Source organism: Podarcis raffonei, chromosome 2, assembly GCF_027172205.1.
Source record: "Podarcis raffonei isolate rPodRaf1 chromosome 2, rPodRaf1.pri, whole genome shotgun sequence".
In the NCBI taxonomy this organism is placed as follows: Eukaryota; Metazoa; Chordata; class Lepidosauria; order Squamata; family Lacertidae; genus Podarcis; species Podarcis raffonei.
Genome location: NC_070603.1, coordinates 101523921 through 101535362, shown reverse-complemented (window position 1 = coordinate 101535362; position 11442 = coordinate 101523921).

Below are 11442 nucleotides of genomic sequence, written 5' to 3'. Positions count from 1 at the left end.
CGGCTTAGTCATACTGGCCACATGACCCGGAAGCTGTACACCGGCTTCCTCGGCCAATAAAGCGAGATGAGCGCCGCAACCCCAGAGTCGGCCACGACTGGACCTAATGGTCAGGGGTCCCTTTACCTTTACTTTACCTCGCCTTATACATGGAAAAGTACGGTACTTTCAAATGTTGAAAGAGCAATGAGATCTTTAGATCGCCAAGCAGTGGTCTTGAAGTATCAGGCCACATTCACATCACAAATTTCAGCACTTTGATACCACTTTAAGCAATCATGGCTCTGTCCGCCAAAGAATTCTGGGAGCTGTAGTTTGTTAAGGGTGCTGAGAATCGTTAGGAACCCTTATCCCCCCTCCTAGAGCTACAATTCCCAGAGTTCCCTGTGAAGCGGGATTGCTTGTTGAACCACTCTTAGGTGAACCGCGCCTGCAACAACTGCAGTTTATCAAATTGACAATCAAGGCAAGAAGAACACTGGTTCACGGGGGAAATGCAGGCACAGTGGTGCATTGTATGACTCTGACAGATGACATGCCGGCCTAGGATGAACAAAGATTTCTCCACTGTCCCTCTACCCACTCCCATCCGCAGAGGAGACAGCCTGATCATAGAGCAATAATGTGTTTTGCAGGCAGCGCTTGGCTCCTCCGGCACTGTGCCGGCTGATGATGACAACTGAAATGCAGAGAGAGAGAGAGAGAGAGGAGAGTTGGACAGATACCCAGCTGCAGCAGCTGACAGCCCCCTGGGGCCTTGGTGAGCTGCTGAGATGCTTTTGGCTGTTCCTTCTGCACTACGTAGCTATTGTGCCCTGCCATATGAATGGGAGCAGTTGCTGCGCTGAGTTGACAGGTGTGTGTTGTCTATGCCTGCCTGATGTTCTGATTTCATACAGCGCAAAAGCAGTCCCAGTTTGCTACTGTCTGATTTAAACAGGAGGTTGGTTTTTTAATGGATCTAACAGCAGCACCTCATACATAACCAAAGGAAAAAAAGTCTCATTGGGTTAAATGGGACTTGCGTGCAGGTAAGTTTATATAAGATGGCAGCCTGAATGTGTTTGGTGCAGGGTAAGCTGTTCAGGATAATTCCCTGAGCTGCCACTAGGGATGGGCAAATCTGCGGATTGAAGTTTCTCTCAGATTCCACCCCTCCCCATCATAACTGCATATAGTTCACCTCATTTCCACATCATTTTGCCCATTTCTTTTTTATTATTATTTTTAAAAAGTTATTGCAAAAATTCATTAGAATTTTGCTTTGCATAACTTCTGGTATGTAATTTCCCCAAATATAATGTGCATTTCTGTACATTATCTGCACCAGTAATTGTATTTGTATGCACACTTCTTCCCTGACATGCACACTTCTGCACACATCCTTTTGGTTAGATAACCGAATGGCAAAATTGAGAGAAATGTGAATTTTTGAGAGTATCTGTGCTCAAATATTGTTTTGAGAAGGGTGACTTAGGTAAGCAGCACTCATGAAAAATGAGGCAAAGGTTTCCAGCATGAATTGCTTGGAAGGTGCTTTGTATTAGCGAAAACATCATGTTAGATATATTGCCATCATTAAATTATCTGAGAGCAGCATCATGCTGCACGATGATGTCACAATGCCAGGATGATATTGTGCTGTCTTGGATGTGTTTCCACATAATGCTAGATACTCCAGAGTCTACTTCCTTGTCCCAGAAAAGCATAACATACACAATCAGAGCCTGCTGGATCAGATCAGCGGTGTCTGAGGATCTGCAGTCAAATCACAAATGCATGATTGCTAGAAAATCACAAACAGGGAACTCTATGATGTCATATCCTCTAAACTTGTCTGGTGGGAAGGGGAACAATAGAAACTTAATCTTCTTCTTCCTGTCCCTGCACTTTTCTTCTTACCTGCAATGGGGTAGGATGTCTGTGCGCTCTCCTCTAGACAGCAATCTCTGTTTTGAATTGGACTATAGATTTTGTAACTTTCAAGTAGAGCTTCTTTCCCCTACTTCTGTGCCCCATCATCCTTTTTTGGGGGGGGGGATCTTAAATCTTATGTCCCCATAGGTAAGACTTTGTTTGGTTTTGTTCTGAAAACTCTGTTCCTTTCCTCTACAGCTTCCTCCTCTGAATTCTCTTATGCGCGATCGAAAACATTCTCAATGTAAGTAGATGCCCAAAGAAATATTTGCTCTGGCTCTTAAAACGACCAAGCTGTGCCAATGAACTCCAAGAAAGTGGAATCTCAAGCTTGTAGTAAAAACGAACCTTTCCCGTAAGCCTTCGAAACTAGAATCTTTTTTGCAAACAACAGTAGGAGTAATTGTATGCTTCAAACGGCTCGTCCCCCTCCTTTTAAATTAAAGAGAAGCATTCAGAACAGATTTTGCATATAAGCCATGATGAAAAACAACTGATGAATAAGGTTAAGGTTCTGAATGCACTGAATAGTTATTGACTGGCCTTCATAGACTTGTGTTTTCCATCAACGCTGCTCCTTACCTGGTATCTGCCCACAGCTTGCAACTAGGGATGAACAAATATCTGTTTGTGCTTCTCCCATTTTCTCATTTTTCCAATCTTAAGTTCCACTTCTTCACATTTCCACATCAGTTTGCTTTAAAAAAAAAGTCCTTATGAAAATCAACAGTTTAGTGCAAACTGGTATGTAATTTTAACTCTCTCTCTCTCCCCTAATTTAATGCCCTTTGAATACTATTTTCATGAACAAGTGCATTTTAATGCACACCTTACCTTATCATATGCATTTTTGTAGCCAGGACTTGGCTGGAGAACTGTATCGCAAAATTCAGAGAAGAATGAATTTCGAAGAATGGCTCTTTTTCGTTTTGCCTACTGTTTCAGAAAGTGCAAATCAGGCAGATTTGCCTTTAAACGCAGGCTGAATTGAATTTCTTCCCCATCTCTAACTTGAAAGTAAGTCCCACTGGAGTACAAAAGGACTTACTCCTAGGCAAGTAGCATTGCAATTCATTAAAAGTTGTGGAGGAGAGTTGCAGTTTTTCTGCTTTATAGATAAGGAACCATTCCTTGAAATAAGGAGCAGGGGGGAAGCTTAGCCCATAAGCTCCTGTGCAGATGTGATCCTGAAATACATGCAGGTCCCTGAAAGCGGATGTTTGTGGGCACACCCCAATTCCCTCTTCCATGCATTCATTTTTATTGTTATAGAATACCCACAGAGGGTTTCTATAGTCAGGAAGTAAATCAGACTGAAGATTGATGATCCTGCCATAGCCATGCACAGTACATTTCATAAGGGTGTGTGTGCACCCAGGGAATTTATTTATTTCAAGGAGGAAGAAGTGGGGGAATGACAAGACAAACTAATAGTGACAAGGAAGGGGTAAAGAGGAAGAAAGCCAACAAAACGACAACAACCAAGAGCTTAAGGAGCCAAAATGGGAGCTTTTCCTGCAGAAAAAAAGAGCTGTGCCAAGCTGACCAGAGGTACAGCAGATTTGGAGGGCTGAAGGCATGCCCACAAAACAGCCCCTCACCCCACAGGTCTTTCTCCACAAAAGGTGGCAAGCAGAGCTCAGAGGGAGACAGATGCACAAATCAGAAACAGACGCAGGCAGAAGAAAAAGTCTCGAATGGCCCTGCAGCTTCCGCCTGTGTCTGTGGAAGTGGCTCCAGTGGTAGGAGGAGGAATCTTTTTCTTCTTTCTGTGTTTCTCTCTGTCTGCTTCCCTCACCCCTCATTCTGCCTTTGTTTCTCCCCAACTGCCTCTTCCCCGCGCGGCAGTTGAGGGAGACAGATTCCTGCTCTATATTCTCTCCTCCTTCCCATGATCCCTGTTGTTGCTCTACATCTTTAGGGTGTGCCTAGATCTATGGATCTAACCCTTTTCTTAAGATGATTGAAGAGGGATTGGTACACATGGTGTGGACCATCTCACTTTCACCTTGGGTTTTTCTGGTTTGTGTATCTGAAACTTTGTTAAGCTCAGGAAGCAGTGGAATATGGGTGTGTGCCCTGAGAAGTGGTCCCTCACTATCATCTATCTCAAGTCTCAGAAAGGTCCTAAGAATGGAAAGCAACTGAATGAATCAGTCCACACGTCTCTGAGAATCAAGGAGGGAGTTTTTCATTTAGCATAGTTTAGATCTCACAGTTGTTGTTGTTGTTGTTGTTTGAATTTATATACCGCCCTATGCCCGGAGGTCTCAACAACAACTGTTGTTGATGTTGTTTGTGTATGTGGGTTCTAAAAAAAACCCCTCTTCCTGTGTTTATTTAAAAGGAGAAAAACAAATTCTACCTTTTTCCTACTGGAGGAGAGAAGAACATCCTCAAGATATGGATATGTGGTTTTTTTTAAACTTCATAACTAATACATGCTGTGTCAGACGACCAGCCAATCTTTTGCAGAAAGAGCTAGCCAGGGTTTCCAAGAGCAAAAGCTGAGGCAAGAAGGCCGAAATAACAAATGCAAAAATATTTGCTGTGTTGAGGGTGGGGGTGGGGGGAACTGTATCCCATCTTGTCTGAAACCCAGCAACAGATAATGATCATTTGTACAAAGAGATGTATCTTCAGCTGGGGCCAGTAAGAGGGAGGAGAAACCAATCTCAGTGTCTCCATAGAGCCAGAAGAAATCACAAAGATTTCTGCTTGTCTGCAGAACAGCTGCTAAGCCTTATAGATGAATCTAATTAAGTGTATTCCTTGCCACAAACACTGCATTTCTCCGATGCTGAATGTTTTCCCATAACGTATCCAGGAGAGTACTGCTTTCATCCAGCACGCTCCTAAGTATGTGATTGGAAAGCTTTCTCTCTCCTCAGCCCTGGCCCCACCACCTCCTGCAACAAAATTAAATTTCATCCTCCGAACTTCGCCAAGTCAATACTATTGATTGATGCCTCCACCTTGGTGGAGTGAATCATGAAATAATAATGGCTGAATTTCATTTGCCAGACCAAAGAAGCCTCATTCTCAACTTGCTTGTTGCTTTTTTCAGTGCCAAGCCAACATCATGTCCTTCGCACAATTTTTAGGTGTTTAAATGCTATTGCCAGAAAGCTCTAGCAGGCACATCCAACAGGTAGATCATGATCTACTGATAGATCATTGGACGTCTGCATTAGATCACTGGTAGATCACTGGATTTCCTCCTCCCTAAAAAAAGCTACACAATTTAGACCTGAAGACCCCCAAAGGGGGTAGATCACTGCCAGTTTTTAACACTGAGAGTAGATTGCAGTCTCTTAGGAGTTGGTCACCCCTGCAGTCTAAGGGAATTGGAGCCCTCTGTGCTGAAAAACGGGTGTAGGGCTGTGTAGTCTAATTCAGGGATGGGCAAGCTCTAATCCTCTTGGTGCAATTTTATGTGGCCTTTGGTCTGTTTTCAACCCACTTCTGAAAGTGATCAGTTCAGATTTCTGAAGAGAGATTGAAGGAAAAGGAGGTCCTGGCCTTCCCCCACTTTTGGCTCTTCAGAAACTCAAATGTGGAATTCATAGAATCATAGAATCATAGAGTTGGAAGAGCCATCGAGTCCAACCCCCTGCCAAGCAGGAAACACCATCAGAGCACTCCTGACATATGGTTGTCAAGCCTTTGCTTAAAGACCTCCAAAGAAGGAGACTCCACCACACTCCTTGGCAGCAAATTCCACTGTTGAACAGCTCTTACTGTCAGGGAGTTCATCCTAATGTTTAGGTGGAATCTTCTTTCTTGTAGTTTGGAAGCATTGCTCCGTGAATTGTTGATCTTCAAATAAAAATATGCAACTTGTCACTAAAATTTGCCTTCCTGCCAGAGGGCTGAAAAGTAGCCAAAAGGAGTAGTAGGCAGCCAAATCACAATAATTAATTAAGGTTGGGGTCCAGGAAATTACCTGCCTGTTAGCCTAGCTTCTATCCCAGATATATAATAAATGTAATAAATATTAGATGTAAAGCATTATTAAAGGAAGAATGATGAAATATAGGAAGAAGAAACCTTGCTGAAGAAGAATTACCATGGTTTTGGCAAAGGGAAGCCCTGTCTCACTTTTAAAAAATAATTATTTGGAAGTACAACCAACAGAGACAGGGATGAACCAGTCGATAGTATATACTTTGATTTTTAACAAGCTTTTGATAAAGTCCCTCAGCAAAGGCTCCTGAGTGAATTTGGTCATTCTAGCATAAGAACAACTCTTATGAACGAGTAACTAATTAATCAATGGGAAAGAGAGAATAGGGTAAAATGCACAGTGCGGCATCCCAAAGGATCTGTTTGGAATCAGTGCTTTCTAATGTGTTCATAAGTGGGGGCTGAAAAGGGCTCCAAAGGGATCTCTTTGAACTGGGTGAAAATGGACAACAAAATGGCAAATGTAGTTCAAAGTAATGCACATTGTGGTGGTGGTAAAGGTAATGGTACTCCTGACCGTTAGGTCCAGTCGCGGACGGCTCTGGGGTTGCGGTGCTCATCTCGCTCTATAGGCCGAGGGAGCCAGTGTTTGTCTGCAGACAGCTTCTGGGTCATGTGGCCAGCATGACTAAGCCGCTTCTGGCGAACCAGAGCAGCGCACGGAAACGCCATTTACCTTCCCACCAGAGCGGTACCTATTTATCTACTCGCACTTTGATGTGCTTTCGAACTGCTAGGTGGGCAGGAGCTGGGACCAAACAATGGGAGCTCAACCCCGTAGCAGGGATTCGAACCGCCAACCTTCTGATCGGCAAGCCCTAGGCTCTGTGGTTTAGACCACAGCACCACTCGTGTCCCTTGTGGTGGTGGCAGTGTCAGGCAAATCCTAGCTCCACATACATATGCTGGTGGGATCTGAAATGGCCAGGATCTCTGAAAGAGATCTGGGGCCCATGGTGGAGAGTTGGATGAAATCATCAACTGCGGGTGGCAGCCGTGAAAAAGGCAAATTCCATGCTAAGGATTAAACTGAAGAGGGATTGACAAGTACAGGTGAATCCAGGCTTCCATTTACCAAGAAACAGCTTACTACAGTCTGCATGGCTGTTATTGTCCTGCAAAGCAGAGAGGAGGAACTTCTCACGCTTCTAAGCCTAGTTAGAAATCCAGAAAAGCCCAGTTGATGATAAGATTCTCCTTATCACTTGGTAGGACAATAGACAACCATCTTACTTTACAATTGTATCACATAACATGGGTACATGATTTGCAAAATAGTGCTCTGCCGTCACCTGATTTCAGCAAGATATATGAATTTTTAAGCACAATCCATGTTCTTATTTATGCAGTTGCAGATGATGTGTGCCGTGCATTAAGGCAACGCATACTGCTGGGGTGGAATGCCAAACTCTTTAATTTTTTTATATGCAGAAGTGTCTTCCCACCCCCAGACAATGCCTTGCACATTGCATTCATATTAGATTGAGTCCCACAAACATAGCACTCTTAAGCCCAGGGTGCAGAAACTCAACATTGCTCAGAGCCTCTTTGCATTCCAGTCACCACACCAGGCTCCAGATACTGCATTATTTAGTAATACAAATTCAGCTTAGAATGGCATTTTAATACCTGCCTGCCATTCCAGAGTCCTCAGCTTTTGCAAGCATGTCTCACGCCTGTCATATCAAGTAATACCCTTGCAATGCCAGCATAACATCATGGTTCACGACACCGTGCTGACGTGCTATTCTTACACAGCGCTTGCAATCCACAGAGCGATATGCCTGGGATGTAGACATGCGGTGGTGTTTTTCAGCTGACGTATGCAGTCCAGCGACCCTCTGCCAACCTGAATTTTAAACTTAAGGATGTGTGGAGTGTAGTTTGTTGACTGCAGAGGTCTGCTGGAATGCACGCACTTCTATGATGCTCACTGCCTCGATTAAGAGATCCATTGGGCCTCCTAGATTACTGTTTTTGATTGTCCAATGACCTGCATCAGGAGAGAGACGGGGTGATGGTATCCCTGTTAATTCTCATTGGACTCTCAGCGGCTTTCAACACCATCAACCAGGGTATTTTGCTGGAGTGACTGTTCAAGTTGCGGGTGGGCAACACCAGTCATATTGGGGTTTCCAGTCATATTTGGATGGTCATTTTCTGAGGGTAGTATGTGGGAGACAGATGACGAGAGCCAATGTGGTGTAGTGGTTAAGAGCGGTGGACTCGTAATCTGGTGAACTGGGTTTGATTCCCCGCTCCTCCACATGCAGCTGCTGGGTGACCTTGGACTAGTCACACTTCTCTGAAGTCTCTCAGCCCCACTCACCTCACAGAGTGTTTGTTGTGAGGGAGGAAGGGAAAGAAGGTTGTGAGCCACTTTGAGACTCCTTAGGGGAGTGATAAAGCGGGATATCAAATCCAAACTCTTATTCTTGTTGTTGTTCAATTCCGTGGACACTCCAGTGTGCATTTCCATAGGGTTCAATAGTATTGCCCATATTGTTCGCTATCTACAAGAAACCGCTGAGGGGGCTCCTCAGTTTTGGAGTATGTTTTCAGCAACATCCTTGGTAACGGGCAGCTCTACTTCTCCTTGACTTCTGCAGGGGATGAGCTAGACCTGTGCCTTGCCTCAGAAATACATGAGAACCAATAAACTGAAGCTTAATTCAGTCAAGACTGAAGCACTGTTAGTGGGTGGTTCCCTAAACCAGAGGGATGGGAGGTGGCCTGCTCTGTATGGGGTTAAACCCTCTCAGAAGTATTCAAGGATGCATTCCAGCCAGGCCAAAACACTAAAGGAGGTTGTGAAACAGGGCCGGTGATGGGTATGCCCTGTGGACGGGGGGCAGATCCACACCATAAAGCATGTATAATAATAATAATAATAATAATAATAATAATAATAATAATAATAATTATTATTATTTATTATTTATACCCTGCCCATCTGGCTGGGTTTGCCCAGCCACTCTGGGAAGCTTCCAACAAAACACTAAAATACAATAACCTATTAAACATTGAAAGCTTCCCTAAACAGGGCTGCCTTCAGATGTCTTCTAAAAGTTTGGTAGTTATTTTTCTCTTTGACATCTGGTGGGAGGGCGTTCCACAGGGAGGGGGCCACTACCGAGAAGGCCCTCTGCCTGGTTCCCTGTAACTTGGCTTCTCACAGCGAGGGAACCGCCAGAAGGCCCTCAGCGCTGGACCTCAGTTTCCGGGCAAAATGATGGAGGTGGAGACGTTCCTTCAGGTATACTGGACCGAGGCCATTTAGGGCTTTAAAGGTCAGCACCAACACTTTGAATTGTGCTCGGAAACATACTGGGAGCCTGTGTAGGTCTTTCAAGACCAGTGTTAAATGGTCTCAGCAGCCGCTTCCAGTTACCAGTCTAGCTGCCACATTCTGGATTAGTTGTAGTTTCCGGGTCACCTTCAAAGGTAGCCCCACATAGAACGCATTGCAGTAGTCCAAGCGAGAGATAACCAGAGCATGCACCACTCTGGCGAGACAGTCCAACTGTTCAACTCACATTTAAAGCACATAGCTTCCCCCCAAGGATCCTGGGAATGGTAGCTTCCTCCCTCACAGACCTACAGTCCCAAGCATGCTTAACTACCATTCCCAGGTGACTTTAGGGGAAGCCAAGCGCTTTAAATGTATGAGTGGAACCACCTGGGGTGTGGCCAGAGAGAATTCCAAGGGCCAGATTGAGTGGCTTGGGGGGGCCGCATTTGATTCCTGGGCCTGAGGTCCCCCCCCCCCGCCCTGTTATATCAAGCCTCTTCTGGGGCAGGAGAACCCTTTGCTGAGGAGAAATATGAATGAGCTGGAGAGCTACGATGTCCTGAGTGATGAAATTATTCTCAAAGGCATTTGCAAAATAATATATCGGTGCCAGAAAGCCCAAATCCTTCAATCCCATGGATTTTGATCACTGACCCTTGAAAGAAAAATCATAAGGGCGAAGCTTAACTTCTTTAGTTTGGTAAATGTGAAGCTTAAACCCATCAGAGCTGGATTTTTCAGTACTCACTACTCAAGGTCAGGTTTCTGAAATGCATCTGTAATAAAGAGTCAATATTAGACTTTGGAAACAATTTCACAAACTTGAAGGTTCCTTCAAATTATATTTGAAAAAAAACTCTTTAGAAAGAGCCAAGATCTTGTGGGAAAGCGTCATGTTCCATTTGTTTTATGTTTAGGTGAAAAGTTTTCCAGAAGTAACAGTTCATAAATGACTCCCAAAGACATGAAAAGAAGAAGTTCAGTGTCATACATAAAAGTTTATCGTCGTCGTAGGACCCTTTCCCACATTTTGGCTCATTCTAAAAGTCATTTAAAAATGAATAAATTATAATAATAACTCTGGGCTTTCTTAAATTGTTGGCATTCCTAAGGTGTATTTATATTTAAATTATAGTAATTATTACTACATTTTATCTGTATGTATAAATTAGCACATGCAAATTTCATGCAAATCTGTGCCTTCTTCCGTCCTCTTTTTTTGGTGATGACCACCCTACCATGTACACAGGGCCTCTGTTCTCAGGCCCACAATAGACTTTGTACACCTTTCTCAGCACTCTCTGTCCAGGAGTAGAACCCGTGTCCTTTGGGGCCATTAGCAGAAGTCTGACAGTCCTACCAAGAACTCAAGGAAGCTACCCAAACTTCCTGGGCGGAATTCAACTAAGTCCTGCTTAGAGCAGTCCCATCAAAATGAACGGGCCTAACATAGTCCTGTCAAGTTCAGTGGGTCTACTCTAGCATTGAATCCCACTCCTCTGCAATTCAGTACACAGTAATGTACCATCTGATTGCATGATAGGATTTGGCTCTGGTCATCTGATCAGCTGGCAAATCTGCATAACAGAAGGAATACTTTCCCTCTTATCCCTAGATAAGGCAGAAGAGAATCTTCAGCGTTGCTCACAACATGTGTTTAAAACCAGAGATTATGGCGGCTGACTTTTTTTTTTACTCTAGAGAGGCTTCCAAGTCCTCTCCTAAGCTTTCACATGAATTGTGCCACCACTCACTGTTCAGAGATGACAGAGAGAGAAATTCTACTCCATAGATGCCTTGTGGGCGTATAGCGAAGAAGTATGCTTCCTTATGAGTGTTTTTAAGTGCTGCAGCTGTTCAGGTTGCTATGGTGATGATGAATCTGATTAATCACTTGAGTGCATTCAAACGTCCCTCATTGGGGTGCTCATCTGCACCCAGAAACACATTCCGTTCCTTGTATTGCCTGTTGATGAGAAAATTATGGCCAGAATGGGCTCTTTCCGAAGGATTTGGTCTGTAATAAAAATGTTCTGATTCCAATAATTCAAGAATTTCCTTCTGCGGTTGGCTTTGGGACACCTTTTCAGGTCAACCCCTTGAGGAAAAAAAGTACATGAGATTGATGCTGCGGCCCATTACTATTTTTATTACTGCTTCTGCTGCTGTTGTACTAGTAAAAAGGTATTTTGTTGAGACTTTAAGGCCATGATAGCAAAATTAAGTATTAGGCTGTCTTCACTTGTTCACACATGTATAAGTTGAGA